The sequence below is a fragment of the Prionailurus bengalensis genome, chromosome A1 (assembly GCF_016509475.1).
Source record: "Prionailurus bengalensis isolate Pbe53 chromosome A1, Fcat_Pben_1.1_paternal_pri, whole genome shotgun sequence".
In the NCBI taxonomy this organism is placed as follows: Eukaryota; Metazoa; Chordata; class Mammalia; order Carnivora; family Felidae; genus Prionailurus; species Prionailurus bengalensis.
Window position 1 is genome coordinate 32,661,747 of NC_057343.1, and position 10,361 is coordinate 32,672,107.

Sequence of the window (10,361 nt, forward strand, 5' to 3'; positions counted from 1 at the left end):
TTTCTAATTATAAAACCTTCCCAAAAATGATGGCTGAGGCATCTAGAATGCTTCTGCTCTGCATGTACAGAAGCACTGGATAGAAAAGCCACTGTTCTAAGGGACCAGTGAAGAGGAATGGATGGCTTCTCACTGCCTACTCCAGTAGGATTACAAAGTGGGCATTCCTTGGGTTCTCACCAAACAAGAAATCTGCCAGTACCTTTGATCTTGGACCTTCTAGCCTCCAGGACTGTGAGAAATAAATTTCTGTTTGTAAGTTTCCCTGTTTATGCTATTATGTTATAGCAGCTGTTAAAAAGAAACAACAAGCCCCAAATGGAGTAATTTCGCATGCTTAGCAAAAATTACTTAATACCTAAATTACCATTTCAGCCTCTCTTGGAAGTGGCATTTTGAACCAGTCTGGAATTTTCTCATCAGCGCTTGTGAGGTAACCTGCCTGGTTAAGACCCCCTTGTCCCTAAGAGAAGGTCAACCTGCCCGAAATAAACCATTCTTTTAATTTCCTTGTCCCTCTCTCATTCTGCCTATAAAACCTCCCATTTTATACAACTCCTGGAACTACTTTCTATTTTGCAGACGGGACGCTGCCCAATTCATTAATCTTTGAATAAAGTCTATCATCAGATCGTCAAATTTATTCAACCCCACTGCCTTAGGCCAACTGACTAAGACAGCAATTGGCACTGATAACAGTTTGGCGCTGCTGTAACAAATACCAAAAATTGTGGGAGCTGCTTTGGAATTGGGTAATAACAGAGTCCAGAAGAGTTTGGAGTTCGCATGCTTTAAGCCTACATTGCTGCAAAGGGCCTTTAAAGGTGATTCTGGTGAGAGCTCGGAAAGAAAAAAGGAGACAGTTGTAGAGAAAGCCTCAATCTTTTTAGAAAACAAAACAAAACAAAACAAAACAAAACAAAACAAAACAAAACAACGAAGTAACCATGAACGGATTGCTGACAGACCTGCAGAAGACCTGGGAGGTACCTAGAGAAACAGGCTGTACCCTTGCTGTGGGGTCCGGGTTGGCGCGGCAGGTGGCGCCCTAGGGCGGCTGCGGCGCAAAGCAGCGCGCAGGCTCAGGAGAGCACCTGAGGCTTGTGTTCTCCCAGGCGATGCCAGCTGGAGCCAGTGAGTGAGGAAATCGGATATTCAGCTGAATAGATGATCTAAGCACGCTATTAAAGGTATGGCTTGACTCCTCCTGACTGCTTAATAGTTAAACGATACAAGAGAGGAACGACTTAGATATGGAGTTGTTAAGCAAAAAGGAAGCAAAAGTTAGAGATTTGGAAAATTCTCAGCCGGATCATATTGCGAAAAAAGAGGTGTGGCCCAGTGGCTCTTTGATACGGAAGTTAGTATGGGTGTGAGCCCTGGACTTAATCACCGCAGGAAGTAAACTGCCAGTTTTCACTAAGCAGGAAGCAGATGGGAGGAAATGAAGGCTGTGGGATTTCTTGGATTTTATTGGAAGGGACCATAACTATATGGCTGCAAATGCTATACTTTAAGACAAGGAAAGAGTGGCTCTGGAGGCGATTCAGTGATCATCAGGTCTGGACCTTCAGTTTCAAATGGGTACGCCACTGCCTTGCTTTCACCTGCTCAGACAGTCACCAACCAAAGACACAGGGGCAGGACTACCCAAAGTCATGAGAGTACCCAAAAGTGTCAGTGCAGAACTTCCTCATTATTGAGCCGAAGAGGATTGGTCTCAATCCCTAAATTCTAATGTGGATTTCCCTGATAGGTTTTGGACTTGCTTGGGAGGTCCTGTACTCCTTCCTTCTTTGCGATTTCTTCCTTTTGGAATAGGTGTGGCTTTGTATGCTTGCTTAGCCTGTCATTTTGCTTTGGAAGCACATCTCCTATTTCGTTTCACAGCTGCATAGCTGGAGAGCAATCTTCCTCGGGATAAATCTTACTTTTAGTCCTCTGGTATTGCATTTGTAAAGATGTGGTAAAAGTCCCACTTTTTAAAAAATGTTTTTTGATGTTTATTTATTTTTGAGAGACAGAGAGGGAGAGAGAGACAGAGAGTGAGCAGGGGAAGGGGCACAGAGAGGAAGACATAGAAATAAAGCAGGTTCCAGACTCTGAGCTGTTAGTACAAAGCCCGACTTGGGGCTCAAACTCACAAACCGTGAGATCATGACCTAAGCAGAAGTCGGATTCTCAACCGACTGAGCCACCCAGGCGTCCCAAAGTCCCACTTTTAATCTGATATTAGTGAAGGGAAAAATAATTAATGTATTATTATTTATTTTATTTTTTAATTTAAAGTTTATTTATTGAGAGAGACAGAGACAGAGAGCGAGGGATGGGCACAGAGAGAGAAGAGAGTGAATGCAAAGCAGGCTCGAGCTGTCAGTGCAGACCCCAATGTGGGGCTTGATCTCACAAACCATGAGATCATGACCTGAGCCAAAACTGAGAGTCAGATACTTAAACGACTGAGCCACCCAGGCACCCCTAATGTAATATCTTTTAAAAAATTGGTGAGTGGGTAGTTAGGAAAAGAAGATATCACTAGGTTAAATATTACCATGATTCATGAAGAACATGTCAAGAAAAGAAAAAGGACATTGCCTTTTTGTGACAAGGTCAATAGATTGAAGAACAAGGAACAATTAGAGAAAAAACTGTTTTTTTGGCTAGAGAAAATAGTTTTCTCATGATTAATAAATCAATATGAACCTGGAGGAAACTCCCCAGTTGTATGCCATTTGATCTGTTCTTTGTTTCTAGTTTCCTGTTCAATAGGTTTATCAATAAGTTAAATTAAATATACTTGTGACTTTTGCTAGATATATAGATTTGAGAAGGATAGCTGTGTTCAAAGGATTACAAAATAAAAAGAGGTTATCAAACAGAACTGCCTGAAAACCATAAAATAGATTTTAAAAGAAATATATGCAGGAGCGCCTAGGTGGCTCAGTCAGTTAAGCATCTGACTTTGGCCCAGATCATGATCTAGTGGGCCGGGGGCTCAAAATCCCCATTGGGCTCTGTGCTGACAGCTCAGAGCCTGGAGCCTGCTTCAGATTCTGTCTCCCTCTCTCTCTGCCCCTTCCCCACTTGTGCTCTGTCTCTCTCTCTGTGTGTCAAAAATAAACAAAGATTAAAACATTGAAAAAATTAAAAAAATAAAAGAAATATATGCAAAAATTATCTTGAAGAAAAAAATCAATCATAGAAGAATAAGATCTTTCATTGAAGTAAAGACACTCATTACTTTAGATTCTGGGATACACTGTTTTAAAGGGAATGACAACAAATATTTAAAAGAAGAAAACCATTTTGTATTTTAATACATTTGAGAAATCCTGGGATACACAAAATTAAAGAAGTTTACTTATTAAATAAAGTCTTAGACTTTGCTGTGCTTATATAAATTTTGAAAGTCTATACAGGAATAATTTAGTAAAATTTTAAATTCATTTGAAGTGTGAAATCTCCTTTTTCAACAAAGTTTCTCTTGTATTCAGTATTCCTTAGAACAAAGTTTAAACATTTCTAGAGGAGGGGCACCTGGGTGGCTCAGGTTAGGTGTCTGACTTGGGCTCAGGTCATGATCTTATGGTTTGTGAATTCAAGCCCCGCGTAGGGCTCTGTGCTGACAGCCTGGAGCCTGCTTCAGAGTCTGTGTCTCCCTCTCTCTCTGCTCCTCCCCCACTCATGCCCTGTCTCTCTCTGTCTCTCAAAAATAAACATTAAAAAAAAAACATTTCTAGAGGAGCAGAAAGTAATAGAAATTTATAGTCTAAGAGATCCTACTGGGGTAAGTGTATACAAATTAACTAAATCAGAGTGAGTTTCTTACTAATGTTTCTACTAATGTATAAATAATCATTACAATAAGGTAGAGACTATTCTCTTTCTTCAGGGATTTACATTCTTGTAGGTGAATAAAGATATTAAATGATCTTGATAATTTTGGATTATGGTAAATACTTTTAATGAAATACTTGGAATAAAATAGTACCAAATAACCAGATTATTGTTTTAGGGAGTACAGTTTGGTTAAGTATCCTTGAACAGACACAATTTGAGATAAGTAAAAAACTACTTAATGCATTACTTGATGGATATGTGTAGAATAAAAAAAATAGGCTTAGTAAGGAAGTAAGAATGTAGGTCACTCAAAAATTCCCATGGCCACACCATTATTTTTGTCTCAGTGAGGAAGGAGAGAATGGAGAAACTGTTTTATAGACGTGGTTTATTTTAGACAATCATTTGAATACAAAATTTTTTAAAAAGTTTCATTTTCAACTCCTGTCCAATGTCTTAATACTTAATGGAGATTAATCTTGTAATTTTACATTGTAAAAATGTCTTTTCTATTTTTCAAATTTATTTATGACTTTTCACACCACTTAGGTTTTAGCAGGATTTTTTTTTTCAGTTTAACTGGAAATTGGTAGAAGCTGAACTACCAAGTGCTAAGGAAACACTACTTAAACTAGCAGTCTCTTTTACTGTTTGATTAATATTACACATTAATCATAATAATTTAACAACCAAGACTCTTACAGAATCTAGCATAGTTGTTATACATTCTAGGGAGCCACATTGGGAACATAAGGACTAGTTCTAATGGTCTTATCATGATGCATTTGTGTGTAAGAGAATAACAGCTTCTTCTAAAACACTGTTGGAAATAGAAGGAACAATTTCCTACAGCTTCTCATTGTCATATAAGCTCATTGAATTAAGGCATGATTTCTTCAACTGCATGCATACCAGCAGTATCTATGAAATATTTAATCAATGTGGTTTTATGGATTCAAATTTTTCAAACAGAAAAACTCATTTATAATGCCAAAAATATTAACATTTGGATATTAACAAATACTCAAAACCGTCACAGAGTGAAAGAACACAATCCCCAGAGGCAAAATAAATTAACTCCTTTAAAAGGTTATTTTATTAAAAAATAAAATTATTCTCTGTGAACGGGTCTCGGTTATTAATATCATTCTTCAATAAAAGGAACAAGTGTTCCTTGGAGAAGTACATGATCATAGGTCTGGAGTAGAATAGGTACAAGAGGAGTCTGAAAAGAATCCTGGAAAGATTCTGAAAAGAATCTGAAAAGCATCTGGAAAGAAAAGAAGTGCTAAAATAAACACTAAACTAAAGCCTCAGTGATGGGGGGATATGTCAGAGGGAAGCAGGAACCAACAGAAGGTATTCACAAAGCTGGGTTATTTTGAGAAAATAAATGAAGAGGTACTGAATTATAATCTAACATATAAAATGATATCCGTGAGACCATGTTGATATAAATAAATGATTGAATAAATAATGAGGAAGAAGAGACAAATCTTTGCAGAGGAAGTCCAAATAACTTATGTAGCTAAACCATCCTGTACATGGAGCATAACTACCACTCTTATGTGTGGTTTGGACATAGTGTCTTCTTTGTAAGCAATACAACATAGAAAGGGGGGAAATGTTTCCAGTGGGGATATCTGACACATGTGATAACTCATATTGATTGTATGTATACTTGATATGATATGATGTGATGAAAATGGTATTTTATCTCTGTGGTCTTCCTTCCAAAAATCTATACCTCAGGCTAATTATGAGGATAAAAAAAATCCAAATTTATGGACATTCCTTGGAATACTGACCAATACCCCTCACCACTGTCAAGATCATCAATTCAGTGTCAGTCTGAGAAACTGTTATGGCCAAAAGAAGCCTATGGAGACATGCCATCTAATTGTAATGTGGTATCCCTGAGGGGATTCTGAAACAGAAAAAGTATATTACATAAAGATTAAGGGAATCTGAGTGAAGTATGGACTTGAGTCAATAATAATGTGTCAGTTGAGTTCATTTATTGTGATAAATATACCAAATCAATGCAATATATTTCTAATAGGGGAAAGAGGAGGTGCAGTACATGGAAAGTCTCTGTACTATATTCATAACTTTTCCCTAAGTATAACCATTCCAAAAGTTTATTAAATTATTTAAAATAACTTAATCTGCTTTCAGGAAAGTAGCAATTAAAATATATTTATATGATACATAACACAAAAAATTGTGAGCATTTTATCTTCAAAAGAAAGCTGCTTTTTAAAAGGGTAAAGCAAATTAGAATTTCAGAGGAAATCATTTTTTTAAATGCTAAAGTCAAGAATGTTTAGAGTTTTAAACTCAAAGAAGCAGATTTTCTCATTACGAATTCAATGCCTTCAAAAAGATTAAGCACAAAATTACAAGATGTTAAAAACTTGTAAATAGTTTTGGAAAACTTAGCCATAAAATGTATTCATTGCTTAGGGAGAAAGACAAAATTATTGGATAATTTGTCATAAGACAACAAAATGATAGCTTTTATTTATTTTATCTTTAATCTTTCAAAATTGGTGAGATAATATTGGTAAGAACAAGTTGTGTTAAACTATTTAAAATTTGATAGTTTACTTGGAATTCTTTTAAAACAAATTTTTTAACATTTATTCACTTTTGAGAGACAGAGAAAGACAGAGCGTGACTGGGGAAGGGACAGAGAGAGAGAGAGAGAGAGACGCAGAATCCGAAGCAGGCTTCAGGCTCTGAGCTGTCAGCACAGAGCCCGATATGGGCCTGAACCCATGAACCATGAGATCAGAACCTGAGCGGAAGTTGGATGCTTAACTGACTGAGCCAACCAGGTGCCCCTACTTGAAATTCTAATCACCACTGAATTCATATCTTTCTTCATTCTCTAAATTCCTTGGAACTAAGTCTGAATTCTGGACTTCGTATGGTATAGGTGCTAAGGGTGAGGAAAGGAAAAACAAAAGGAAAAAGAAAAGAAGAAATTTAAAAACTGGGGCTGTAATTCCAAAGAATGAATTTGTAATGCTCATAATAGAATGAGCATTCTGGAAACCTCAATGCCAAGGTACAACCATAACATGGGGAAACAGGATGGATAATACATAGTGTGATGAGTCTTAAAAAAATTAAATTTGGGGCGCCTGGGTGGCTTAGTCAGTTAATTACCCAACTCGATTTCGGCTCAGGTCCTGATCTCATGGTCATGAGATTGAGCCCTTTGTCTCTGCACTAGGTATGGAGACTGCTGAAGATTTTCTCCCTTGCCCTCTGTCCCTCCCTGGTGTGTGCTCTCAATCTCTGTCTCTCTCTGTCTCTCTTTCTCTCTCTCAAAAGAATAAAATAAAATAAGGTCAAACAAATTATAATAACCAGTAACCTCAAACTTTTGCAAAGGAATTATTCCTTCAAAAGCATTTGCTCATGTAATATTTTGCCTTCTGTCTGTCAGTGCTAAAGGAAAAGACAAAAGAGTAGAATTCATGCAGTCACAAAGAAGTTAAGTAAACTTTCCAAGGTCTTATAGGTACTTGGTTAGGTGTCTTAGATAATCTATTTAAAAGCTTTTCATGTTCACATCAAATTGCCTTTCATGAATTTATTGGGTCAAAACTAGGTACCGAATGCATTAAATACTATGTACCTCCATATAAATACAAATACAAAAAAGAAAAATAAAACACTTTTTTTTATTTTCATAATAAGGTTTCTAGTGAGTGTCATCTTCCTTTACACTCATTCTAATTCCTAGTAAAATTTTACTGATCTTCTAGTTGTCTTTAATTCCCATGGGTTATACATTATTCTATTTTATATCTTTTATATTTACTTTTCAGCAAATTCACATTATCCAATATGAAAGTTACATATTTTTGCTAAGCTTGTTAACTAAAGAGCCAGGTTTAGATAGAAGCTATTCTCTGGCATATTAGAAATCTAATCAACTACTTGGTAATTGACTGACCTAATTTGATTAAAAATGATTATTAAAAAATTAATAATCTTTATTTTTCCTATATTGGATTAGCTCTGCCAAAAATAATTGAGGGTTGCTGATTCTAGATAAGTGAAAAGTTATCACTTTTATTCATTCAGTCATAGTTATGACTTTGTTAAATTAACATTTGCTAAGTGGAGTACGGGGTACCAGTTGGTGAGCCTGTTTCAATAGAGACTAGAAAAACTGAAACAAAGAATGTTACTCACAGGTCCTGGAGGAAGTGCATGGCATGCCTTCAGTGGCCACGTAGGGAAGTCAAGACAGAGTAAAGAAAGAGAGGCAGGACATGTGACACATGATTTTATTAGGATTCACGAGGGGGAGTTTTGGAGTTCCTGCGCTGGGGCCAGATTGGTCAATTCAAACCACAAAAAGCAAGATTTTGGTAAGCTTCACACGGGTCTTATCTATGGGGCCCATAAGGCATCGAGGTGCTGGAAGGCAGGTGAGACTACTAATCACAAGGGGACATTGGGGAAGTCATGTTAGGAACTTACATTCTCTTGTGATTCTGTGGGCTGTTATCAGGGAATGTCATTGCATGAAAGGCTAGTGACGAAAGTCCCTGCAGGCCACTTGGCTGAACAAAATAGATGCCAAGGCAGCAATACCATGCAGTAAATTAGCTAAATTTTTTACAATTATTTAGACATCAGTGCCAATAAATATAAACAGTGTACCTATTTATATGTAAAGTAACCTGAGACATTTTGTATAAGTTTAAAAGAAAAAAAACACAACTATTCTCTCTTCTTAAGGCACTTGCTACCTAGTTAAAAGTTATACATGTGTAAAAATATAGTATTAGTGAGAAATACTGTTACAAAAATTCATGTAGTTATTGGCCAACTGAGTACTTACATTTTTACTATGTTTTTTAACTACGATGAGCTCACTAGTATTACAAAATACAATTTTGTAATAGAATAAAAATTTGTAGTATATTAAAATTTAAATACTATAAATTCAGCTTTATTGATATTTTTGTGATTTACATTTTAATAATTTCAGAGATTTGCACAAACTAAAGTGTGTGGTAGTATATGGCCAACTGCCAGCTATCAATATGTTTCTTGATAAATTGTATTGCACTGAAATGATCATACTCCAAATCCTGTTAACTAGGCTTTCAAGCATATCATAGTTATAATTCTTTAATTTAATTTAATTTAATTGTTTTACATCAAAATTCAAAGGAGTTTTACATATGTCTTAAGAAAAAAAAATAGAATAGGTAGCATACTTTGGTCCCTAACATTTTTTTTGACAACACAGTAAAGATTGTATCCCTTTGTTCTCTTAACGCATAATTATGGTGTCATATATTTGTAGTAAAATATATATTACTTAGAGAAAGAGAGCTATTCTGTTGGGGGGAAGGCAGAATGGAAGGTTTTGTACCACAGTTTCTATAATAGATCTTATAATTTTTCTTGATTATTCTAGACAGGGGTTATGAATTTATCAGTTTCATTACTATTTTATGAAGAAACATCAGTTATCACTATTGATCTTCATCTTATATGTTTGCTTTAATTTTTTTTTAAATTTTATTATTTTCTCTCCTGCTGTTTATTCTTTAGTTTCTTTTATTTTCTTCAGCATAAAATCTTAAACTTCTTGACATATATGTGTATATCATTAATTTTCATCTCTCTTCTTTTCTAATAAGTTCATTCCAAGCTGTAATTTTCTATCTTAACACAGTCTACCTTGTATACCACTAGAAAAAATTATAAATATAGCATAAGGCTTAAAATATTTACTTTTCTCTAGAAAGAATTTACATGTGGCAGTAAACTAGGAATATTAGTAGTCTTTATTTACCTTAATCCCATGTATGGGGTTGAGATCATTCAAGGTTGTACTTGAATAATGGACAAAGTATTTCTAGTTTTTTCTACCATTAGGGTATAGTGGCTTATGGTCCCACTTTGACAGGCCTGAGATTCCAGCTCATGGCTCCATAGGGTATGGAAAGATTTGCTTAGTCTCTTTTTTTTTTAATTATTTTTTTTTTATTTAAGTGTAGTTGACACACAATGTTACATAGTTTCAGATGTACAAGATAAGTGATTCCACAGGTTTAGACATTATGCTATGCTCACCACAACCGTAGCCACTATCTATCACTCTACAACATTACTATAATACCATTGACTATATTCTTTATGCTGTGCCCTTTTATTCTTGTGACTTATTCCTTCCATAATCTTGACTGACTCTTTAATTTTTAATAAGCAATCCTTTTAAGGAAAAATCACTCTCAAGTTCTGGAGACTTTACACGGGGTTTCCATTTTTATTCTGAAGATTGACTCATAATTCTTTACCATGAGAATTCTGTGTCTTAACCTACTCTGTTACCATGAGAGGAATTCCCTTGTGTGTTATTTTAAAGGAATTTAACTGTAAATAAAATAATGAGAGAAAAATAGATCTTCTATGTTTTATCTAACTTTCTTTGCAAATTCTAACATGCTTCCAGTTACATCTTGAAAAAAAAAAGTGTGGTA